The sequence below is a fragment of the Oryctolagus cuniculus genome, chromosome 5 (assembly GCF_051225735.1).
Source record: "Oryctolagus cuniculus isolate XC-2025 breed Fujian yellow rabbit chromosome 5, ASM5122573v1, whole genome shotgun sequence".
NCBI classification, from domain to species: Eukaryota; Metazoa; Chordata; class Mammalia; order Lagomorpha; family Leporidae; genus Oryctolagus; species Oryctolagus cuniculus.
The window spans coordinates 142,104,315-142,128,997 of NC_142871.1; the positions used below are offsets into that span (position 1 = coordinate 142,104,315).

At 37.1% G+C, this 24,683-nt stretch overlaps 1 long non-coding RNA gene across 1 annotated transcript in view; it reads left to right on the top strand.

Annotated features, from left to right (window-relative positions):
- The first annotated feature begins 705 nt into the window (after positions 1 to 705).
- The window catches only part of LOC149126756 (uncharacterized), a 44,441-nt gene continuing 20,463 nt past the window's right edge, over positions 706 to 24,683 (top strand). The window contains exon 1 of the long non-coding RNA XR_016233476.1: positions 706 to 1,180. This is a non-coding gene — a long non-coding RNA (uncharacterized LOC149126756). The remainder of the gene's footprint in view (positions 1,181 to 24,683) is intronic.

Sequence of the window (24,683 nt, forward strand, 5' to 3'; positions counted from 1 at the left end):
CAATTTAAATTCCTTTGGGTAAATTTACCCAATGGAATTTAAATTGGCAAACAAAAAAGCGGTCTGCACCCTAATGTTAATTTTTGGTTTTAAAAATTTGTTCTAAAAGTGCAGAAAGCTTCCAAATGATTCAACTAGCTACAATTATGATAATTTACACCCATTTACTCTCTAATTATCCTAATTTAGTGTTTCTTTCCTCATATAGGATTCCAGGAACATGAAAGAGAGACAGACTATCAAACAATAGTGTATATGAGCTGGGAGAAAGTATGGCAATTAACTAACCTCTTCATTTTTTACATGGGAACGTGGGACAAGCACTAGAAAATTTTCTTCTGTTCCAAGATGAGGACTCTGCTTGAGGGTTTCTCACTCCCAGGGCATATTGTTTTTCCTATTCCACCAGAATGGAACCCTTTTCCTCAGGGGACAGATATTAATTCCCTCCAAATCGAGTTTGAGTGCGACTTTCAGGTTAACTCAATCAGAATTCCACAGCCAGTCAGCTGGGAGGGGTGGATGAATCCGGGAACAGCCGGTTTCCCTGTGACTAGATCAAGCCCAATATCACTAAGGACTCTTGGATTTCTTTGGATTTTTTTCATATTTTTCTTAGTCATCATGGTTTGTAATGAATTTTCTGATGTGAGCTTTGGATTTGAGGCTGGAATATGGAGTTCAGGCCATGGGAGGAATGGTCTTTTTCAATCAGGGCACAGCTGTTGGCTTGCTCCAATTCTGGCTTTCTGTCATGGTTTTGGGTGCCTCAGCCGATTTTTGGTTTCTTGAGCGGCAATTTCCTAAATTGTTTCTGGGCCTGAGTTTGTTTTGCCTTCTTCCTTCCTCAGTTTCAGACCTGAGATCAAGCAGAGTTCCTCTCTGCCCCCACCTGCCACAACCCCAAGCTACGGCCCTCCTGCTAGGAGCATTTGGATTGGCTGTGTGTTCTCTGATGTTATGCATGCTCATTGTTAGGGCAGACTTTAAAATCAGGTGTTCAAAGGCAACACTGCTGAACCACACAGCATCTTCTTTTCTGGCATCCCAATGTTAGGCTTTCTGGGTTTGTTCCTGAGAGAGGCCTCAGGTGTTTCACCCACTGCTGCTCTGTGAACTTCCCTCACCACACTCAGGAGCCCTCAGGAGGATGCTGGGACTCATTGGAAGCTGGAAAGTGGTGAGTGTCAGAGACCAGTATTCTATGGTCACAGGAGGTGAGCTGGGCCAGTAGCCAGGACCCTGGTGTCCTGCCCTGTGTCCAAAGGAAAAGGGTTTGTGTGAACCCTGGGGCCTCACAGCTTTCCAAATTGATGGTGGTTACAGAATCCACATGGAGAAATGAACTTCCACATGTGATCGGATATCCTTTGGTTGAGAAACGAGGTCAGTAGTTTACAATTCTGTCCTGTCAGCACAGCTCTTCCTAGGTTCTGAGTCAGGTTTTGTTTGATGCTAATAACAGAATAGTACAGACTCAGTAATTTAGAAAGAAATGGTATTTGTCTCATGGTTGGGGTCCAAGGTCAGAGGGCAGTATCTGTTGATGGGCATCTTGTTGACAGAGGTTTGGGTGGCACAGAGACCATATGACCAAATAATGAAATTGCAGGAGGTTCAAATATGAAGTAGTTTCTACAGCACACACCTGGGAATAAGCAGTCACTCAATAATCACATGAATTGATTTAGCCTAATCACTTCATTGGGGTCCCGCCTGTTCCCAATGATTAATCTCTCCTAATTGGGATTAAATGCCTTCACACCCTTGTGTGGAGAGTAAAATCTTTGTAAAGGCCAATCATTCTTCACTCCCCAACCCCAACCTAACTGGTGTGAGAACTGAGAATCAAATTAACTGTTGAACACACAGTACTTTCATTATGCATCCAAATTTGGTTTAGTCAAATGATAGCTTGTAGCATTTGAGAATATCTCAGAAGATCAGATTCTGCTGGCTATAAAATGGTTTATAAATTTGAGAGTTCATTTGTGACTGGTGAAAGAAAAAAATTATTTTCTCCTCAATGCCTGTACCTTTGATTTTAAGACTCAGTTATTTCATGGGCAATATGAGTGGCTATGATTCTGTCTAATACACAAATTTCAGGCCATAGCTAAGCTCATGCAAATAAGATAGCTTTAGAGGGGATCTCTGGATAACTTTATAATTTTGACTGGAGCCAGAAAATCAAATACATGCTTTTCATTGGTATATGCCTGGGATGTGTTTACGCTAAAATCTTAATCCGTTATGTCTACTAACTCTATATGATGTCGGAATTGAACTGTTGGTAAGTCATAGGTGTTATAGATGTGTTGTTTGATATTAAGCAAACAACACACATTTGGTGTTAGTGATCACGAAGATGACTGCACAGGTCACAGACTTAAACTGATTTCAAGTGTTTGATTTCTGGTGAGAATTAAGACCTTGGAGGAGGGAGCCAATGCAAACTGTTGGGAGGGAAAAGTAAAAACTGTGGAACTCTCAGAATTAAATGTTCTGGCTGCTGAGGTTTGTCTTCGTTCCTGAGAGTGAATCCCCTTAGTCTGCATCTCCTGAGAGTGATCCCCAAAGTCTGGGAACCTGAGTTTGGTGTCCCTTGATACTGTGGGATAAATAGGTTGTTTCCTTTTAATTGCACTTAGTACACCAGTTTAGAAATTATGTGCCACGATTTCATGTGCGACACATATACTCTTGCATAGATCCCTAATATACAGTAATAAAAGCTGAAAGGAAGACAATTGTTGACATCTTTGTTTTCTGCTAAATTTGAATAAGAATGTTAACACCCATAGAACCAATATGCAGGAAAATATAGGGGCCTTGGTCAGTTCAGGTATTTTCCCAATCTCTTCTACTTCTGCCCCCAAGAGGAAAGCCCTGGTTCTTTGATGTTTTTGTTTGCTTACTTTCTGTTTCTCTAAACCATGAGTTTTGCTAGCTTTGTTTGGTATTTGTGACAATATGTTTCTTGATTTTTGTTCCTCATCTGCTAATTCTTGGCCTTTTTTGTTACATTATGGCAAAATGCTGTCATGTTATAGATTGCGTATAGACTGTGCTTCTGTAGGAAATATTGATAGTTAAAATGGATTGTCTATCTTTTCTTCCATATATACTGATTTTTGTGCTTTTTCAACACTTGAAGTGGCCTTATTTATTTATTTTCTCCATCTAGTGTTAGCTGATGGATCTGCACAATGACATATGGATAACTATTAATTACCCCTGGCTGGGTATTTATACCATTGTATTTATTTGTTCTGATAAACACTGGGCAATCCTTGCAGTTTTGTAAGCATTTTTCTTAAATATTCTGATGCTCTATCTATGAACACTGATATGAAACACTGTACTATCCTCATAGAAAATGATCTGCTCATCTCACTGTGTAACCCTTTTAAATTTTCTGACACAAATCCTGATTAACCTGAAGTGCATATTGCTTTTCCAGGCTTCAATGTAATGGTGTTATAATGGACCATGTTTCTGCATAGTTTCTATTTAATCATTTTATATCTTTATTCTATTTTACTTTTGAAATCTGTACATATGTATCTTAAGTTGACAAAAATGTAATGTATTCAGCACATAAAATTGGTTTGGAACACTATTTCTTTGGAAGCTCAGGTATCTTATAAAAGAATGTTCTCAACTCTTTACTCCTATCGTTTATATAATTTCTGTCATTATTTTTAATGATCAGAAACTGTAACAACACTGTTCATTGTTAAGTTTTTATTAAAATGATAACATTATCTGTTAGGTTACATTGGAATAAAGAATATAAATATTTTGCTATACCTCCATTTGCTTTCAGTCTTTTCTTTACTTGGATGACTTCCAAGACTATGTTGCTCTTTATGTCTGATGAATTATTTTCTAATTTACTTGATAGAAAACAAGAGACAATGAATGAGAGAAAGAGCTCCTATTCACAAGTTCACTTTGCAAATGCTCACATCTTCCAGGGAGGGATCAGATCTAAACCTGAGAGCAGGTAACTCACTTCAGGTTTTCTATGTGGGTGGCACAAACCACATGTCTTGAGACATCATCATGACTTCCCAGGGTCTGCTTTAATTGGAAGCTGGAGTTAGGATCAGAATCAGGAAATGCACCTGGGTCCTCAATTGTGGCATACAGTTTTATTAATCTTAACAGTTGCCCTAAGCCTTTTTTTAAACTGAAATCCATGGATCCAAATTTGAACATCATGCCTGTAATTTGACAATAGTATTAAGAATGAATGAAACAGTATATAGGGATGGGGTCATGAGCAGTGAGTTAAGCCACGACTTGGGATGCCCTCATCTCATATTTATCTTCCTCATTCAGGTCCTGGCCATTCCCCACTTCCAATCCAGATTCTTGCTAAAATGTATCTGAGGGGCATTTGATGATGTCTTAAGTACTCATGTACCTTCTGCCTACAATGGAGATAATATAAAAGGTGTTCCTGGCTCCTAGATTAAACTGGAACCAGTCCCAGGTTTTGCAAACATTGACAAGTGAACTAGTGGATGGAAGATCTATCCACTACTGTCCCTCCTCCTTTCAAGTAAATAAATACATATTAAAACCTTACAACTATTCTTCCATTTAGGTTCAAGTTTAGCCTTGTAACAATGGCATTCATAGAATATCAGAAAGTCATGCAAGGGATGAGAAGAAAGTTCAATGGGAAAGGCAACCTTGATTTTTAAATTTTAAGAGTATTTAAATAATCCTTAGCAAGACTGGAGATTATTGCCTTATTACTTTCTTATGCTTTGTAAATGATGTAGTTTGGTTAATCACATATTGCAGATAGTTCATTGATAGAATATAGAGACATTTCTGATTTTTAAAATTTTTCTCACTCTTTGATTAACACTACTTGTATGTTATTACAGGATACAGCACAACACTTGAGTACGCACACAACATAATTTAATCAATCTAGAAAATGAGGATTTTCCTTGCTTATTTTGTGTTTAAGGCCTACAAGCTCCTCCATTCCAATTTCTTATACAGCGTATCTTATCATGAACTAAAGTCACAACACCATATTATGGAACACTGCAACTGGTTCGTTCTTTCTAACTCTGTTTCTATATCTGTTATCCTACCACCCAGTATCTTCAGTAATGAATCTTCCCATCCTAATTAAAAACATTTGTATTTATATCCACCATTTTTTAGAAACCCATATATCAGAGAACATGTGAGATTTATTTCTTCCTATGCCAGTCTTACTTCACTTAAGGATCTCCAGTTCCACCCATTTTGAAGCAAATAATATTTCAATCCTTTTTAATCACTGAATTAGGATTGGAAAACCTGTAACACATTGGTAGATTCCTAGGTTGGTTCCAAATATTTACTACTATGAATAGTGCTGTAGTCAAAACAGAAAGCAGAAATCTCTTTTGCATGCAGATTGAATTTCCTTCTGATACATACACAATGGTTGGAGAGGGTTATCCCTTCTCATTTTTTGAGGGATGGCCATACTAAGTCTTCATAATGTGCAGGCTAACTTGCATTCTCATCAATATCTTATATTTTAAAATATTTATTTGCAAGTCATAGTTACAGATAGAAAGACAGAGAGAGATCTTCCATCCACTGGTTCACTCCCCAAATGGCTGCAATGGCTAGAGCTGGGCCAAAACAAAGCCAGGAACCAGAAGCTTCCTCCGGGTCTCCCATGTGGGAGCAGAGGCCTGAAGACTTGGGCCACCTTCCACTGATTTCCCAGGCCACAGAAGAGAGCTGGATCAGAAGTGGAGCAACTGGGACTCAAGTCCCCATATGGGGTTTTGGCACCGCAGGTGGCAGTTTTAATTGCTACACAACAGTGCAGGCTCCAATAACTTACTAAAGTTTTTTTTTCTTCATACCCCACTAGCATTTGTTAGTGAGGTGACACCTAGTGTATTTTGATTTGCATTTTCCTATATAATAATTATATTGCATGTTTTCCCATTTTTGTTGACCATGGGTATTTCTTCTCTACAGAAGATCCTTCCCCAATTCTTAGATATATTTGTGCATAATTTCAGCAGTTTCATATGTATTCTGAATTTCAGTTCTTCATGAAATGCAGAATTGGCAAATACTTTATCCCAGTCTAGTGGGGTATTAAAATAATTTTATTCATATAAGGTGAACAAATTTCATGTATTTCATGTACACAGGCTTAAGGGCATAATATTTCCCACCCTAACCTCCCTCTTGCCCATGCTCGGACCCTCTGTCCTCCTTCCTCTCTTATTTTTTCTTTTTATATCTATAATTGCATAATTTCAATTTATTTTATAATCACAAGCTTAACTCTGCACCAAATAAAGAATTGAATGGAACAAGTAGAAAAATCACTGTTTATCAAGAGTATAGACAAGGATTGTAAGCAATAACCAAAACTCAACATTGCATTTTTGTGCTTTGTTTATTTGTGCTTTGTTTATTTGTTGATTTTGTGCTGGCTTATTTGACTGAGAATAATGGCTTCCATATGCATATATTTTGTTGTAAAAGACAAGATCTTATTAATTTATATAGCTGAGTAGTTTTGCATAGTGTATATATACCACATTTTCTTTAACCATTATTCAGTTGATGAATCTCTAGGTTGATGTCAGATCTTAGCTATTGATCTGCAATAAACATAAGGTGCAGACAAGTCTTCCTTATGCTGATTTCATTCCATTTGGGTACAGTTTTAGGAGTGGGATGGCTGTGTATACGGTAGAACAATTTTCAGATTACTGAAAAATCACCAGACTGTGTTCCATAATGGTTGTACTCTTTTACGATTTAGCCAGCAGTGGATTATAGTATTTTATCACCCATTTATTTGCTAACATTTATTGTTTTATAATTTTTGAAAGATAACCACTCTAATTGGGGTGAGGTTTCACCCTCATCATCCTTTTGATTTGCATTTCCTGATGGCTAATGATCCTGAGCATTTTTAAATGTTTCTGTTGACCATTTGAATGTCATCCTTCAAAAATGTCTGTTTTGTCCTTTGCCCATTGCTTGACAGGATTTTTGTTGTGTTTGTTGTTCTGGATTACTTGAACTCTTTGTAGATTCTGGATATTAGACCTTTAGCCATTGCAAGATTTGCAAATATTTTCTCCTGTTCTCTTGGATGCCTCTACATTATGTTGAGCAATTCCTTTGCAGTGCATAAGCATCTTAGCTTAATGCAATCCTATTTGTTTATTTGTGCTTTGATTGCCTATCATTCTGGGGTATTTAACAAGAATTCCGTGTGTATGCCAATGTCTTGCTGAGTTTCCCAATATTTTCATCTAGTAATTTGATGTTATCAGGTTATTGTTTTATATCATTGATCCATCTATAGTTCATTTCTGTATAAATTGTAAGGTGGTGGTCTTGTTTCATACTTCTACATGCAGAATCCAAGTTTTCCAGTAACATTTGTTGAAGAGTACCTTTTTTTCAGGCATTGATCTTGGCTCCTTTGTCAAAGATCGGTTGGTTGTACATGAGTGTATTCACTTCTGGAATTTCTACTCCAGTCCATTGGTCTACATGTCTATTTTTGTGCGAGGATTAGGCTTTTTTGATAATAACTGACCTGTAGTTGTCATGAAATCTGATATTGCGATGCCTCTGGCTTTGTTTTATTCTTTAAGTTTGCTCTAGCTATTCAGGATCTCTTGGGCTTCCATATGAATTTTAGCATCACTTTTTCTATCATTTTTTCAGAAGAATGTCATTACTATTTTGATTGGGATCATATTGAACATGTAAATTGCTTTCAGTAGTATGGACATTTTGATTCTATTAATCCTTCTAATCCATGAACATGACAGATATTTCCACTTTTATGTTCTCCTATTTATTTTAAAAATGTTTTGTAATTATCATTGTAGAGATATTTGACCTCTTTATTTAAATTTATACCAATTTGTTTGGCTATTGTGAAATGAACTGATCTTGCATGTCCTTTCTCAGCCATAGCATTGCCTTTTTATACAAACGCTATTGAATTTTGTGTATTGATTTTATCTTGCAAATTTACAAAACTCTCTTGAGTTCCAGTAGTCTCTTGGTGGAGTCTTTTGGCTTCCCTATATATAAAACCATATCTTCTATCAACAGTAATCATTTGACTTCAACCTTTCCAATTTGTATCCCTTTGCTTGGATTTTGCTTACTGGTGGCTCTCAGTAAGCCTTCTAGAACTATATTGAATAGCAATTATGGGGTGAGCATCCTTGTAGATCTTAGTGGAAATGCTTCCAATTTACCCCCACAATTTGATGGTGGCTCTGTGTTTGTCATAAACTACCTTGAATGTGTTCATGAATATTCCTTCTATTCCCAGTTTAAGGTTTTTATCAAGGACATATTTTATCTAGTGCATTCCCACTTGGTCTGGGTGAATTACATTTCTAATGTGTTGTTATGTTTGATTAGCAAGTATTTTGAGGATTTTTTGCACCTGTATTTATCAAATACATTGGTCTTAGTTTGCTTTGTACATATACCTGGTTTTAGAATTAAAGTGATGCTGGTTTTATAGGAGTTAAGAGGGGTTTTATCTTCACTCTGATGGTTGTCTTCTTTGTTGTGAATTATCTTCTTAGTTTGATATAAGGTTTCTCTATTAGCTTTTTATTACCTGTTCTTAGGGTATCTTATCAAGAAGCCATTGCTTATGTCAATGTCTTATAGTTTCTCTATATTTTGTAAGTTTCAGTTCTTACATTTACATCCATGACTCACTTTCAGTTGACTTTGTATAGGAAAAGAGGGGTGGCCATCTGGGTTTAGTCACATTCATATGGATATCCCGTTGCCTCTGGACAATTTACTGAATAGACTATACCTTTTCCAGTGTATTTTTGTTAGCTTTGTAAAAGATCCATTGTCTGCATGTATCTGTATTTCTTTTTGGGAGCCTCTATCCTCTTACACTGGTCTATTCATCAGTTTTTATGCCAGGGTTTACCATACATCTATGGTATGTATTGAACGCATTTGTTGTGACCCCAGACATGTTCTGTTTCTCAAGAGTTACTTTTCTATGTGGAACATTTTTTAATATATGTGAAGATAGGAGGTTTAGGTTTATTTTTCTAGATACATGATGAATTCCATTGATTTTGATGGAAAGCATATTGTATCTGTAAATTAACTTGGATAATATGGAAATATTAGAAAGTATTTCAATCTGTGAATATGAGCAGTCTTTTTGATCTCAGATTCTTTCTCATGGCATTAGAATTGTTGCTGTAGAGGCATTTTACATCACAAGTCAAATTTATCCAGGGTATTTTATTTCTTATTGTGAATTTAATTTCTTCTTTAATTTATTTTTTCAGTGGGTTCACAATAGTATAGGTATATAAAACTTATTCTGATTTTTTGTGCTTACTTTGTATCCTACAAATCTACCAGTCATTTACCAGTTCAGGTGGCCTGTTGTTGAACTCGTTGCATTTCCATATAAATAGAATAAAATCATCTGGAAAAATAAATAATTTCAATTTCTTCTTTTCTATATCTGTGTCTTTTATTCCCTTCCCTTTTCTTTTTGTTTTGCCTAGACCTTACATTGCAGTATTGAATATAAAAGTAAAAAATGTGCATCATTTTATGGTTCCAATTATAGGGTAAATGCTTTCATTTTGTTGGCATTCAATAGACTCTGGCTCAGGTTCCTGAAATGCAAGGGTTTTGTAATTGAAGCATATACAATCTATAAGGGTTCTGCTCAATTTACTTCTCATAAGTGAATGTATACTTTTATACAAAATGTTTTCTGCATCTAGTTTATTATACTGATGTTTATTCTTGATTGATGTGAATTATTGGAATTATGAATTACATTCACATTTTCCTTGTTCCTATATTACATCTGACTTGATTATTATATCTGACCATTTTATTTATTTATTTGTTTGCATTCCAAACTGGATTCAATTACTATCAAACTTTGCACCTATATTCTAATATAAATTCTATTAGGATGACAGTGTTGCATTATATTCAGCAGGGACTCTGCTTTGTAAGTTTTTATTTGAAAAAAGAGAATCAGAGATAAACTGAGATCTTGCATCTATGAGGTCACTTTAGGAAAAACTGACCTCATATAATGAGTTTGGAAAAGTTACCTCCCTAACAATTTGTATAACACTTTTCAAAAAATTGGTGTTATTTCTTTTTAATTTTGTCGATTTTAGCAATGAAGACGTTTGTTGCTGATCTTTCGTTTGAATGCATTATTCCTCATTTAATGTTCTTTCTCAGTATAGCTCTATCCAGAGGTGTTATTATAATTATAGAAAACTTTTTATAATTCCCTTAATTAAACTTAAGTTTATTTATTTATTTTTTTAACTTTTATTTCATAAATATAAATGTCCAAAGTACAACTTTTGAATTATAGCGGCTTCCCCCCGCATGTAACCTCCTTCTCACGCACAGCCCTCCCGTCTCCCACTCCCTCTCCCATCCCATTCACATCAAGATTCATTTTCAATTATTTTTATATCCAGAAGATCAATTTAGTATATGCTAAGGAAAGATTTCAACAGTTTGCACATACACAGAAACACAAAGTATAGAGTACTGTTTTAATAGTAGTTTTACCATTAATTCACATAGTACAATACATTAAGGACAGAGTGACTCCTGTTGTTGACTTAACAATTGACAATCTAATTTATGACGTCAGTAATCACCCAAGGCTCTTGTCATGAGCTGTCAAGACTATGGAAGCCTCTTGAGTTCACCACCTCTGATCTTATTTAGTCAAGGCCATAGTGAAAGTGGAAGTTCTCTCCTCCCTTCAGAGAAAGGTACCTCCTTCTTTGATGGCCCGTTCTTTCCACTGGGATCTCACTCAGAGATCTTTCATTTAGGTCTTTTTTTGCCAGAGTGTCTTGGCTTTCCATGCCTGAAATACTCTCATGAGCTTTTTAGCCATATCTAAAACCTTAAGGGCTGATTCTGAGGCCAGAGTGCTGTTTAGAACAGCTGCCATTCTATGAGTCACTTCCCATCTTGGGTTGTTCTCTCCTTTTTAATTCTATCAGTTAGTATTAGCAGATACTAGTCTTGTTTAGGTGATCCCTTTGACTCTCAATCCTATCATTATGATCAATTATGAATTGAAACTGATCACTTTGACTAGTGAGCTGGCATTGGTACATGCCACCTTAATGGGATTGAATTGGAATCCCCTGGCATGTTTCTAACTCTACCACTAGGGGTATGTCTGATGAGCATGGGCCATCCTGAACATCTCCCCCCTCTCTTATTCCCACTCTTATATTTAACAGAGATCACTTTTCAGTTAAATTTAGACACCTAAGAATAATTGCATGTTAATTAATGAGTTCAACCAATGGCATTAAGTAGACCAAAAAATACAAAAGGAACAAAATAGTAAGTTGTTCTTCAACAGTCAGGACAAGGACTGATCAAGTCATTTTTTTCTCATAGTGTACATGTCACTTCAACAGGTTTCCCCTTAGGTGCTCAGTCAGGTGTCACTGATCAAGAACATATGATCTTTGTCCCTTTGGGACTGGCTTATTTCACTCAGCATGATGTATTCTAGATTCTTCCATTTTGTTGCAAATGAACAGATTTCATTTTTTACTGCTGTATAGTATTCTATAGAGTGCATATCCCATAATTTCTTTATCCAGTCTTTTGTTGATGGGCTTTTAGGTTGATTCCAGGTCTTAGCTATTGTGAATTGAGCTGCAATACACATTAAGATATAGACAGCTCATTTATTTGCCAACTTAATTTCCTTTGGGTAAATTCCAAGGAATGGGATGGCTGGGTTGTATGGTAGGGTTATATTCAGGTTTCTGAGGAATCTCCAAACAGAATTACATAATGGCTTTACCAGCTGGCCTCATATGATGCGTTTGGAAAAGTTACCTCTCTAACTTTTCAAAAGATTGGTGTTATATTTTTTTAATTTTGTAGATTTTATTAATGAAGATATTTGTTGCTGATCTTTCATTTGGACACATTATTCCTGACTTAATGTTCTTCCTCAGTATTGCTCTATTCAGATATGTTATAATGATAGAAAACTTTTATTTCATCAATATAAATTTCAAAAGTACAACTTTTGGATTATAGTGACTCTTTGCTCTATAACCACCCTTCCACCCACAAACCATCCCATCTCCTACTCCCTCTCCTATCCCATTCTTCATTAAGATTCATTTAAAATATCTTTATATACAGAAGATCAACTCTATACTAAGTAAAGATTCCAACAGGTTGCACCCAAACAGAAAGACAAAGTATAAAGCATGGTTTGAGAACTAGTGATAGTGTTAATTCTCATAGTAAAAAAACATTATGTACATAGGTCCCAATATAGGGAGCAAGTGCACAGTGACTCCTGTTGACGATTTAACAGTTCAGACTTTTATTTATGATGTCAGTAATCATCTGAGGCTCTTTTCATGAGCTGCCAAGGCTATGGAAGCCTCTTGAGTTCACAAAGTCCAACATTATTTATACAAGGTCATAATCAAACTGGAAGTTCTCTCCTCCCTTCAGAGAATGGTACCTCATTCCTTAATGTCCGCTTCTTTCTGCTGGAATCTCACTCACAGAGGTCTTTCTTTAAGGTCATTTTTGCCACAATGTCCTGTGTTTCCATGCCTGAACTACTCTCATGTGCTTTTTAGCCAAATCCAAATGCCTTAAGGTGTGATTCTGAGGCCAGAGTTCTGTTTACGGCTTTTGTCATTCTAAGAGTCTGCTCTGTGACCTGCTTCCCATCCTGGATTGTTCTCTCCTTTTTAATTCTGCAATTATTAGCAGACACTGGTCTTATTTGTGTGCTCCCTTGACACTTAATCCTCTTTATGATGAGTTATGGACTTAAACTGATCACTTTAATTAGTAAGGTGGCATAGGTACATGCCAATTTTTAGTATTTTGAGTCCCATGGCAAGTTCTAAGCTTTCCCCTTAGGGGTAAATACCTGGGAGCATGTGCCAAACTGTATATCCCCTCCATCTCTTATTCCAACTCTTATTTTTTATTTCAATTTGATTTAAACACCTAAGAATAATTCTGTGTTAAGTAAAAAGCTCAACCAATGGTATTAAGTAGAAAAAGAAAATACTAAAATGAATCAAATAGTAAGCTGTTCCTTGACAGTCATCACAAGGGCTGATCAAGTCATTGCTTCTCATAGTGTCAGTTTCACTTCTACAGTTTTCCTTTTAGAGGCTCAGTTGTCACATATCAGGGAGAACATATGATATTTGTCCCTTTGGAACTGGCTTATTTCACTCAGTATGATGTTTTCCAGATTCCTCCATCTTGTTGCAAATGACCAGATTTCATTTCTTTTACCACTGTGTAGTATTCTGTAGAATACATATCACTTAATTTCTTTATCCAGTCTTCTGTTGATGGGCATTTAGGTTGATTCCATGTCTTAGCCATTCTGAATTGTGCTGCAATAAACACCGAGGTGTAAACAGCTCTTTTATTTGCCAATTTAATTCTCCTTGGGTAAATTCCAAAGAATGGAATTGCTGGGTCATGTGGTAGGGATACATTCAGATTTCTGAGGTTTCGCTCCCCCTCTTCGTGGAGGAACGACACAGGACCCTGCGCTGTTCTTTCGTCTGCTTGGCCCTCCCCGGGTTTGCTGCTGGTTCTTCCCGGGTTGGCTGCCGTCCCTCCCACCTCCGTGGAAGGGCGGTTCCCCCTGGCCACTTTCCCCACTTCCGCAGGGGAGCGGCACACCGCCGGCCGGCTCTCTCGGGGGCTGCACAGGCGTTCCCCTTAGATGTTCCCCTTAGATGTTCCTGGTGCATGCCGTCTCTCTCCTCCTTTATAGTCCTCCTCTGCCAATCCCAACTCGGCTGTCCACACACCGAGTACGCTGCTCTCCTCCAATCAGGAGCAAGTCCTACAGTTTATTGGCTGAACTGGAGGCAGCTGTGTAGAAGCTGTTTTCTCCTCTCCCAGCGCCATATTGTGGGAGAGCAGATGCATAGAATAAGTCTTAATTCCAGTAACTTAGTCTAGTCCGAGTTGCTCCCCACACTGAGGTATCTCCAAACTGTATCCATAGTGGCTTTACCAGTCTGCATTCCCACCAACAGTGGGTTATTGTGCCTTTGCCCCCACATCCTCACCATCATCTGTTGTTAGTTGATTTCTGTGTGAAAGCAATTCTAACTGGAGTGAGGTGCAACCTCATTGTGGTTTTGATTTGCATTTCCCTGATGGCTAGTGATCCTGAACATTTTTTCATGTGTCTGTTGGCCATTTGGATTTCCTCTTGAAAAATGTCTATTTAGGCTCTTGGCCCATCTCTTAAGTGGGTTGTTTGTTTTGCTGTTGTGGAGTTTCTTGATCTCTTTGTAGATTCTGGTTATTTTTTTTTACAGGCAGAGTTAGACAGTGGGAGAGAGAGAGACAGAGAGAAAAGTCTTCCTTTTCCGTGGGTTCACCCCCCAAATGGCTGCTACACTGGTGCACTGCGCCAATCCAAAGCAAGGAGCCAGATGCTTCCTCCTGGTCCCCCATGTGGGTGCAGGGCCCAACCACTTGGGACATCCTTCACTGCCTTCCCAGGCCACAGCAGGGAGCTGGACTGGAAGAGGAGCAACTGGGACAGTACCCAGCACCCCAACTGGGACTATAACCCAGGGTGCCAGCTCCACAGGCGTAAGATTAGCCAAGTGAGTTCTGGCACCTGCCAGATTTTGGTTATTAATCCTTTATCAGTTGCATAATTTGCAAAGATTTTCTCCCATTATTTCAGTTGCCTCTTCACTTTGCTGACTTTTTGTTTTTTGCAGTACAGAAACTTTTCAATTTGATGTAATCCCTGTTGTTAATTTTGGCTTTGACTGCCTATGCCACTGGAGGTTTTTTTCCCAAGAAGTCTTGCCTGTGCCTATATCTTGCAGACTTTCTCCAATGTTCTGTAATAATTTTATGGTGTTGGGTCATAGATTTAGTTCTTTAATCCATGTTGAGTGGATTTTTGTGTAAGGTGTAACATAGGTATCTTGCTTCATACTTCTGCATGTGGAAATCCTGTTTTCCCAACAATATTTGTTTAAAAGACTCTCCTTGCTCCAGGAATTGGTTTTAGCTCTTGATCAAATATAAATCAGTTGTAGATGTTTGGATTGATTTCTGGTGTTACTACTGTTCTGTTCTATTGCCTATCCATCTATTTCTGTACAGTACCATGCTGTTTTGATTAGAATTGCCCTGTAGTATGTCTTGAAATCTGGTATTCTGATGCCTCCAGCTCTGTTTTTGTTGTATAAGACTCATTTATCTATTTGAGGTTTCCTGTGCTTCAATATATGTTTCTATATGAATATCAGCATCATTTTTTCTTAGGTCTGATAAGAATGCGTTTGATATTTTCATTGGTATCACATTGAATCTGTAAATTGCTTTTGGAAGAATGGACATTTTGATGATATTGATTCTTCCAATTAGTGAGCATGGAATATTTTTCCATTTTTGGGTATCCTCTTCTAGTTCTTTAAGATTTTGTAATTCCCATTATAGAAATATTTGACATCCTTGGTTAAGTTTTTTCCAAGGTATTTGGTTTTTTCTGGTAGCTGTTGTGAATGGGATTGACCTTAGAAGTTATTTCTCAGTTCTGGCAGTGTCTGTATACAAAGGCTGTTGATTTTTATGTATTGATTTTATATCCTCCTACTTTGCCAAATTCGTCTATGAGTTCCAATAGTCTCTTAGTGGAGTTCTTTGGATCCCTTAAATAAAGAGTCACGTTGTCTACAAAGATGGATAGTTTGACATTTTCCTTCCCTTTTTGTACCCCTTTCAATTTCTTTTTCTTGACTAATGGTTTGGCTAGAACTTCTGGTGCTATATTGAATAGCATTGGTGAGATTTGGCATCCCTGTCTGGAACTGGATCTCAGTGGAAATGCTGCCAACTATTCCCCATTCAATAGGTTGCTGGCCGCGGGTTTTTCATAAATTGCCTTAATTGTGTTGAGGGATGTTCCTTCTATACACAATTTGGTTAGAGTTTTCATCATGAAATGGTTTTGTAATTTATCAAATGCATTCTCTGCATCTATTGAGATAATATATGATTTTTTTTCTGCAGTTTGTTAATGTGGTGTACTACATTGATTGATTTGTAAATGTTGAATGAATCCCTGCATACAAGGATAAATCCCACTTGGTCGGGTTGGGTGATCTTTCTAATTTGTTGTTGGATTATTTTGGCTTGAATTTTGTTGAGTATTTTTTGTATGTTCTTTAGAGAAATTGGTGTGTAATTCTCTTTCTCTGCTACATCTTTTTCAGGTTTAGGAATTAAGTGATACTGGCTTTGTAGAAAGAATTTGGGAGGAGTCCCTCTCTTTCAATTGTTTTGAATAGCTTGAGAAGAATTGGTGTTATTTCTTCTGTAAATGTCTGATAGAATTCAGCAGTGAATCTCTCTTGTCCTGGGCTTTTCTCTGTTGGGAGGGCCTTTATTACTGATTCAAATTCTGACTTTGTTATGGGTCTTTTTTGGTTATCTATGTTTCTTGCTTCAATTTTTGTAGGTCGTATATGTGCAGGAATCTATCCATTTCTGACAGATTTCCCTGATTGCTGGCATACAACTCTTTGTAGTAATTTATAATGACTCTTGTTATTTCTGTGGTGTCTGTTGTTACATTTCCTTTTCATGTCTAATTTTATTGATTTGTGTCTTCTCTCTCCTTTATTTGGTTAGTTGGGCCAATGGTGAGTCAATTTAGTTTGTTTTTTTTTTTTTTCAAAAAATCCTTTCAACATTTTGCTTCTCTTTTCTAATTTTTTTGGATTCAATTTTGTTGATTTTCTCTCTAATGTTAGTTATTTCTTTGTCCTACTAGTTTTGGGTTTGGTTTGCTGTAGTTTTTCTAGATCTTTGAGATGCATTGATAGCTCATTTATTTGGTGCCTTTCCAATTTCTTGATGTAGGCACCTATTGCTATAAACTTTCCTCTTAACACTGCTTTTGCTGTATCCCATATGTTTTGATATGTTGTGTTGTTATCTTCATTTGCTTCCTGGGAGTTTTTGATTTCTCTTTTGATTTCTTCTATGACCCAGTGTTCATTCAGGAGCATGCTGACATTCTCCATGTGTTTACTTATGCTCTAGAGAATCCCGAGTTGCTGATTTCCAGCTTCATTCCATTGTGGTCTGAGATGTATGGTATGATTTTGATTTGTTTTAAATTTGCTGAGACTTGCTTTTTGGCCTAATATGTGGTCTATCCTAGAGAAAGTCCCATGCACTAGTGAGAAGAATGTGTATTCTGTAACATTAGGATGTATATTTCTGTACATATCTCTTAGATCTGTTTGTTCTCTAGTGTGAATTAAATCTGCTGTTTCCTTGTTGATTTCTTTCTGGTTGATCTGTCCATTGCTAAAAGTGGAGCATTGAAGCCCCCCACTATTATTGGAGTCTAAGTCTCCCTTTAAGTTCCTTAACACATCTTTTAAATAAACTGGTGCCCTGTAATTAGGTGCATATACATTTATAATAGTTACATCTTCCTGTTGAACTGATACCTTAATCATTATATAGTGCCTCTCTTTGTCTCTCTTAACATTTTTGTGCTAAAGTCTGTTTTTTCTGATATTAATGTGGCTACATGAGCTCTTTTTTGGTTTCTTTTGGCATGGGATATCTTTTTACAACCTTTCACTTTCAGTCTGCATGCATCTCTGTTGGAAAGATGTGTTTCTTGTAAGCAGCAAACAGATGGGTTTTGTTTTTTAATCCTTTCAGCCAGTCTGTGTCTTTTATTTTAAACTTTTATTTAATGAATATAAATTTCTGAAGTACAGCTTATGGATTACAATGGTTCCCCCCCATAACTTTCCTCACACCTGCAACCCTCCTCTCTCCCACTCCCTCTCCCCTTCCATTCACATCAAGCTTCACTTTTCAATTATCTTTATATGCAGAAGATCAATTTAGCATATATTAAGTAAAGATTTCAACAGTTTACACCCACACAGAAATACAATGTGTAAAATACTGTTTGAGCACTAGTTACAGCATTAAATCAAAATGTACAGCACATTTAGGACAGAGATCCTACATGACGAGTAAGTACACAGTGACTTCTGTTGTTGACTTAACAAATTGCAATTGTTGTTCATGGCTTTAGTAATCACCCTAGGCTCTTGTCACGAGTTGCCAAGGCTATGAAGGCTTTTTCAGTTTTCCGACTCTGATCATATTTAGACAAGGTCATAGTCAAAGCGGAAGTTCTCTCCTCCCTTCAGAGAAAGGTACCTCCTTCTTTGATGACTTGTTCTTTCCACTGGGATCTCTAGAGTGTTGAGACCATTTACTTTCAGTGCAGCTACTGATAAGTAGTGACTTTGCCCTGCCATGTTCCCTAAGATATTTCTAATATATAGTTTGAACTTCCTGTGATCCCTTACTGCAAAGTTTTCTTCCTTTACCCTCTTTCTGTTGATGACTGTGTTTCTGTGTTTCTGCTTGTAAAACATCTTCAGCATCCTTTGCAGGGATGGATGAGTGGTGACAAATTCATTCTGTTTGTTATGAAAGGCTTTTATTTCATATTTATTCCCAAATGAGACCTTTGCAGGGTATAATTTAATAGGATGACTGTATTTTCTCTAAGTCTTGGGCTATATCTCACCATTCTCTCCCAGCTTGCAGGCTTTCTGATTAGAAGTCTGATGTGAATCTAATTGGAGATCCTTGAAAGTAAGGAGGCATTTCTCTTTTGCACATTTTACAATCTTTTTCCTATGCTTCACTGTGGTGAGTTTGATTACAATGTGTTGTGTTGATGATCTTTTCTGGTCATGTCTGTTGGAAGTTCGCTAGTATTTTGTTTAAAAAAGGCCTTCTAACACTTTCTCTCTATATATATAACTTCAGAAACTACTAGAACCCAAAATCTTGTTTTTTATATATTGTATCCTATAGATTCTCAGCAATATGTTTTAGATTTCTAATTTTCTCTTGCAGACTTTAGCTAGACTGTATACTTTTCTGTGCTCTGTCTTCTAAGTCTGATATTCTCTCTTCTGCCTGATTTGGATTTTAAGGTTCTCAAGTGCATTTTTTATTTGTTCTGTTGAATTCTTCATTTTCATTTTGTTTTCTCGTCAATATCTCGATTTCATGTTCTATTGAGTTTTTTAATTTCATTTTTATTCCTCCTTATAAATTAAATAGGCAAACAAAAAAGCTGTCTGCACATTAATGTTTATTGCAACTCAATTCACAATAGCTAAGACCTGGAACCAACACAAATGCCCATCAACAGTAGACTGGATGAAGAAATTATGGGACATGTACTCTATAGAATACTATCCAGGAGTCAAAAACAACGAAATCCGGTCATTTGCAACAAGATGGAGGAGTCTGGAAAACATTATGCTGAGTGAATTAAGCCAGGCCCAAAGGGACAAATATCATATGTTCTCCCTGATCGGCGACAACTAACTGAGCACCAAAGAGGAAACCTGTTGAAGTGAAATGGACACTATGAGAAACAGTGACTTGATCAGCTCTTGTCCTGACTGTTGATGTACAATGTAATACATTATCCATTTTAATATTTTTTGTTCTAGTACTACTGGTTGAACTCTGTAATTAACACACAATTATTCTTAGGTATTTAAATTTTAACTGAAAAGTGATCCTTGTTAAATATAAGACTGGGAATAAGAGAGGGAGGAGATGTACAATTTGGGACATGCTCAATTGGACTTTCCCCAAATGTTGGAGTTAGAAATGTGCCACAGGATTCCAATTCAATCCCATCAAGGTGGCATGTACCAATGCCATCTCACTAGTCCCAGTGATCAACTTCAGTTCACAATTGATCACACTGATAGGTCGAAGAGTCAAAGGGATCACATAAACAAGAGTAGTGTCTGCTAATACTAGCTGACAGAATCAAAAAGGGAGTGAATGATCCAACATGAGAAGCAGGATACAAAGCAGACTCATAGAATGGCAGATGACCTAAACAGCACTCTGGCCTCAGAATTAGCCCTTAAGGCATTCGGACCTGGCTGAAGAGCCCATGAGAGTATTTTAGGCATGGAAAGCCAAGACACTCTGGCAAAAAGGAAGACCTAAATGAAAGATCTGCTTGAGTGAGATCCCAGTGGAAAGATTGGGGCCATCAAAGAAGGAGGTACCTTTCTCTGAAGGGAGGAGAGAACTTCCACTTTGACTATGACCCTGTCAGAATAAGATCGAAGTCGGTGAACCCAAAATGCTTCCATAGCCTTGGCAACTCATGACTAGAGCCTAGGGAGATTACTGATGCCATAAACAGGAGTATCAAATTGTTAAGCCAACAACAGGAGTCACTGTGTACTTACTTCTCATGTGGGATCTGTCCTTAGTGTGCTGTCCAATGTGAAGTAATGCTATAACTAGTACTGAAACTGTATTTTTACACTTTGTGTTTCTGTGTGGGTGTAAACTGATGAAATCTTTACTTAATATATACTGAATCGATCTTCTGTATATAAAGATAATTGAAAATGAATCTTGATGTGAATGGAATGGGAGAGGGAGCAGGTGATGCGTGGGGTGTGAGTGGGAGGGAAATTATGGGGGGAAGCCTATGTAATGCATAATCTGTACTTTGGTAATTCATATTAACTAAATAAAAAAATTAAAAAAAAGATTTTAATTTCATGAGAGATTTTCTTCCATGTTCTCCATGGATTTTAGTAGTCCATGCCTTTGCTTTTGATTACTTCTGTATAATCTTATCATCAATTTTTGGAATTCTATTTCTTGCAGTTCTTCTATCTCATCATCTTCATAATCTTGTATTGAAGTGTTCTGTTCTTTTGGGAGCATGATATTGTCTTCCTTATTCTTGTCTCTTGGGTTATTGCATTTGTTGTTCAGCATTTGTGGAGGTACTCGTTGGTTTCTTCTACTTTTTCCCCCACTTTGGCAGCTTTTATCATTGTACTATGACTCTATAGATAAGTGGAATGTCTGCTTTCAGTGAATGTCTAGAGGCTTGTAGTGGATGTAGCCAGAGAGCTCTGTTCAGTTCTCTAGAGTTAAGGGCATGCCTAAGTTGATACTCTCAGGTTTGACATGGTAAATCTTCACTCTCTTTTTTTTAATCAGAAGGCAATTATTTCTGCTCAGCTGAGCTCTTCTCCTTGAAGGAGTCCAGTGCCTGAGCACTAGCCAAAGTGGATATAATATTCCTCTGCTCTGTCCCAAGGACCGCACAAAGGATCTGTGCAATCCTCAGTATAAGTTAAGATTTTCCAGCAATGACTCTCACCAGGTGTCCAGGACTTCTGGAGCTTGTGGTGTCCCACTGAGACTGCTCAAAGTCCCATCCACACCATGAGTTCTTCCACACACACACACACACACACACACACACACTCATTTTTTTCCACAGTCCCGGTTCTGAAGCTTCACACATTCACAAGCTCCTAACCTTCTGTTATTTCTCCCCACTGGAGTCAGGAATCTCCATTCAGCTGATTGCCGGGCACAGAAATGAGCTGGTGCAGCTGTTATGTATGTCCAAATTGGCGCCTGCTCTATTGGCTTGTATGGCTTTGTAAGGTGATCAGAGAGAAATGTGTTCATACCCTCTTTTTTTTCCTCTCCTCTAGTTAGGCTGGTGCACTTTCCCTCACATAGCTTCAAACTTCACTTCCTCTAGGGTCTTCCTTCTGCTTTGTCACCAGAGTCTCAGGCTACTGCTGTCTTGTCTCACCTCACTTTGCAGCGATGGTGCATAGGCTCTTGGATATTGGAGTCCTGAGCCCTGGGTGCCCATGCCCTCCAAGTAGTAGAGTTTCCTGTGCCTTTTTTTCACAACTCTTCCCCAAGGCTACCACTTTTTTAAAACTATTTTCCCATGGGCTAGAGAAATAAGCTCCCTCCCTATTCTGCTCTCTTGTAACCACCACTGGCTTGCCAATAGGCTTCTTCTAAAGGGCATTTGTAGATTGGCAGCAACAGCAAGTAGAAAGTAAGGTCACTGTGTACTTCCTACCTCCTGCTAGCAGGTGGCTTCCTCTATGACCAACATTCTGCATGGAGAACATGTTGGCTGCAGCTAAAGAACAACATTCACAATGATCATCACCCAAAGCTGCAACCCCATGGGAGATCTGGATTCTCAGATATGTTATATCTACCTGGCTCAGTTTTGGTAGGTTATATGTATCCACTAATAAACAATTTTTTTAATTTTTTCATTTATCCTTGTTAATGTAAAGTAGTGATGCCTATTATATCTGTGATATGCATTGTAGTTTCCCCTTCTTTGATTTTATTTACTTGAACCTAGTTTTTATAACCTAGTGAAAGGATTGTTTCTTCTATTAAAAATACAATCTTTATTTTGCTTATCTTTAATGTTAACATTCCATTTATGACCTATGCTATAATTTCATCTTGTATTTGGCTTATTCTTGTTTTCTAGGACTCTTGAGATGGATACTTAGGTTGTTTATTGGAAATCTTTCTGTTTAGATGTTTGCCCATGGCGATGTCTGTGTATAGAAAGGCTATTGACTTTTGTGTGTTAATATTATATTCTGCTACTTTAACAAAGTTTTTTTATGAATTCTAATCATCTACTAGGGGACTCTTTTGGCTTCCCTATATTGGGAACAATGTCATTTTCAAATAGCAATAATCTGAATTCCCACTTTTTAATTTGTATCCCTTTGATTTCCTCTTCTTATCAAATGGTTATGTCTAAAACATCAAGGTGTATATTGTTTGTTTTTTAAACAATAAAATTATGAACTGAATTAATAGAAAAATACATGATGAGGCAACAGAGGTGTATGACTAAATATTTTTAATGATGGATCTGAAATGACTAGTGTTTGTGGCACACATTATTTTGCAATGGGATTGGTCATGGCTTGCAATGCTGGCCTCCTCTATTGCAGTGCTACTTTGTGTATATTCTATTAATGAACCTGGGAAGGCAATGGAACATGACCCAAATGCTTTGGAATGTGCCCATATAGCAGATGTAAATAAAATCACTTGCTCCTGGCTCTGTCCTCGCCAAAACCTGTTTATTTTAGCATCTTGGGAAGTGAGCCAAGAAAAAAGATGCTTCATGTGTCTGTGTCTCTGTTTTTGTCTTTCATTTCTCTGCCTTTCAAATAATTAAATATTTAAAAAGAAAAGGCTAAATTCAGTTAATAATCCTTGAGGTTATTTTAATTAGCTAGACTCACTCTTTGCTCATCACTCCCTTTATTTATACCACTTGGATGATATAATGTTCTGTATTCAGGACAAATTAATCACTATAGCTTCTTTCTTGACTCAGAAGAGTCAGACAAAGGAGTGGCTTATGATTAGGCAATTTTTGGTGAGTATGATGTTCACAATTTTTCTCATATTGGAGTTTCCCTTGGAAACTATATCTCCATTCCCAGAAGGAACAACTCCTGTTGGTAGAGGTGTGTGATGAACAAAGAGAGCAAATTCCAGGAAAGGACATATAAACTCACAAAGTCCATGGTGCTGAGCTAGCTCAGTAATCCCTGAAATTTCATTTTTATCTCAAGCAATATGAAATTGAGACCTATTTTTTCATCATGTACTAGTTTCTGAGCTGTGAGATGAGGGAATCTAGGCTTGGAAGCTCAAGTTTAAGGTTGCCACATTTGTAGAATATCACTTAGGACAATGGCAGTGTAGAGAAAACACAGGAATTTGAACAGGGAAAATCGTATCTGTGCAATAAAGGAAACCAGGGAGAGGTTGTGGGCCTAAAACCAGTACACTGTCTTACTCCCACTGAAGTTCACATTAGCCATGGCCATTCCCTGTTAGAGAAGAACAACAGTGGCAGTAGAGGCTCTATGTAAGTCTTGTGTTGATATCATGCATGATTTATAGAAGAAACTAGCGAACAGAGAAAGTTAAGATCTGACTCTCAGAGCAATAAATAAAGATTGGATAGATTATCAGATGAATGTATAGAGAAATGGATTTCAAGAGTTTTGGATTAATTCCCAGAGACTGGAACTTTTGTTTTGTGCAATGAATTTAAAGGCAACCACAGCAAGACTCATTATTTTATTCTAGTAAATGTACTATAGTAGTTTTCTGAATTCTGGAATATTACCCATGAATAACACACTAATTATTTGATTAGGTCACAGCAAATAACTTTTGATGGATTAGATATAAGTTGCCATAGGAATATTAGCTTCTTGTTTAAATATCTTAAAGTAGAATAGCATCATGTTTTCCATATTTTATACATGTATCTGTAACAAGCAGATGTGTGTTTAGAAATACAGTATAATTATCAGAATTGAAAACAAAGGGAAAGCAAATAATAAGCATCATAAAATCTGTTCCCACATTTGGATTTATCCATTTGTTAACTTTTATTTAGTAAATATAAATTTCTAAAGAACAGTTTATGGATTACAATAGCTTCCCCCCATAAATTCCCTCCCACCCACAAACCTCCCATCTCCTGCTGCCTCTCCCATTCCATTCACATCAAGATTCATTTTCAATTATCTTTATGAACAGATCAATTTAGTCTATATTGAGTAAAGATTTCAACAGTTTGCACCCACACAGAACAATTAAGTGTAAAATACTGTTTGAGTACTAAATAT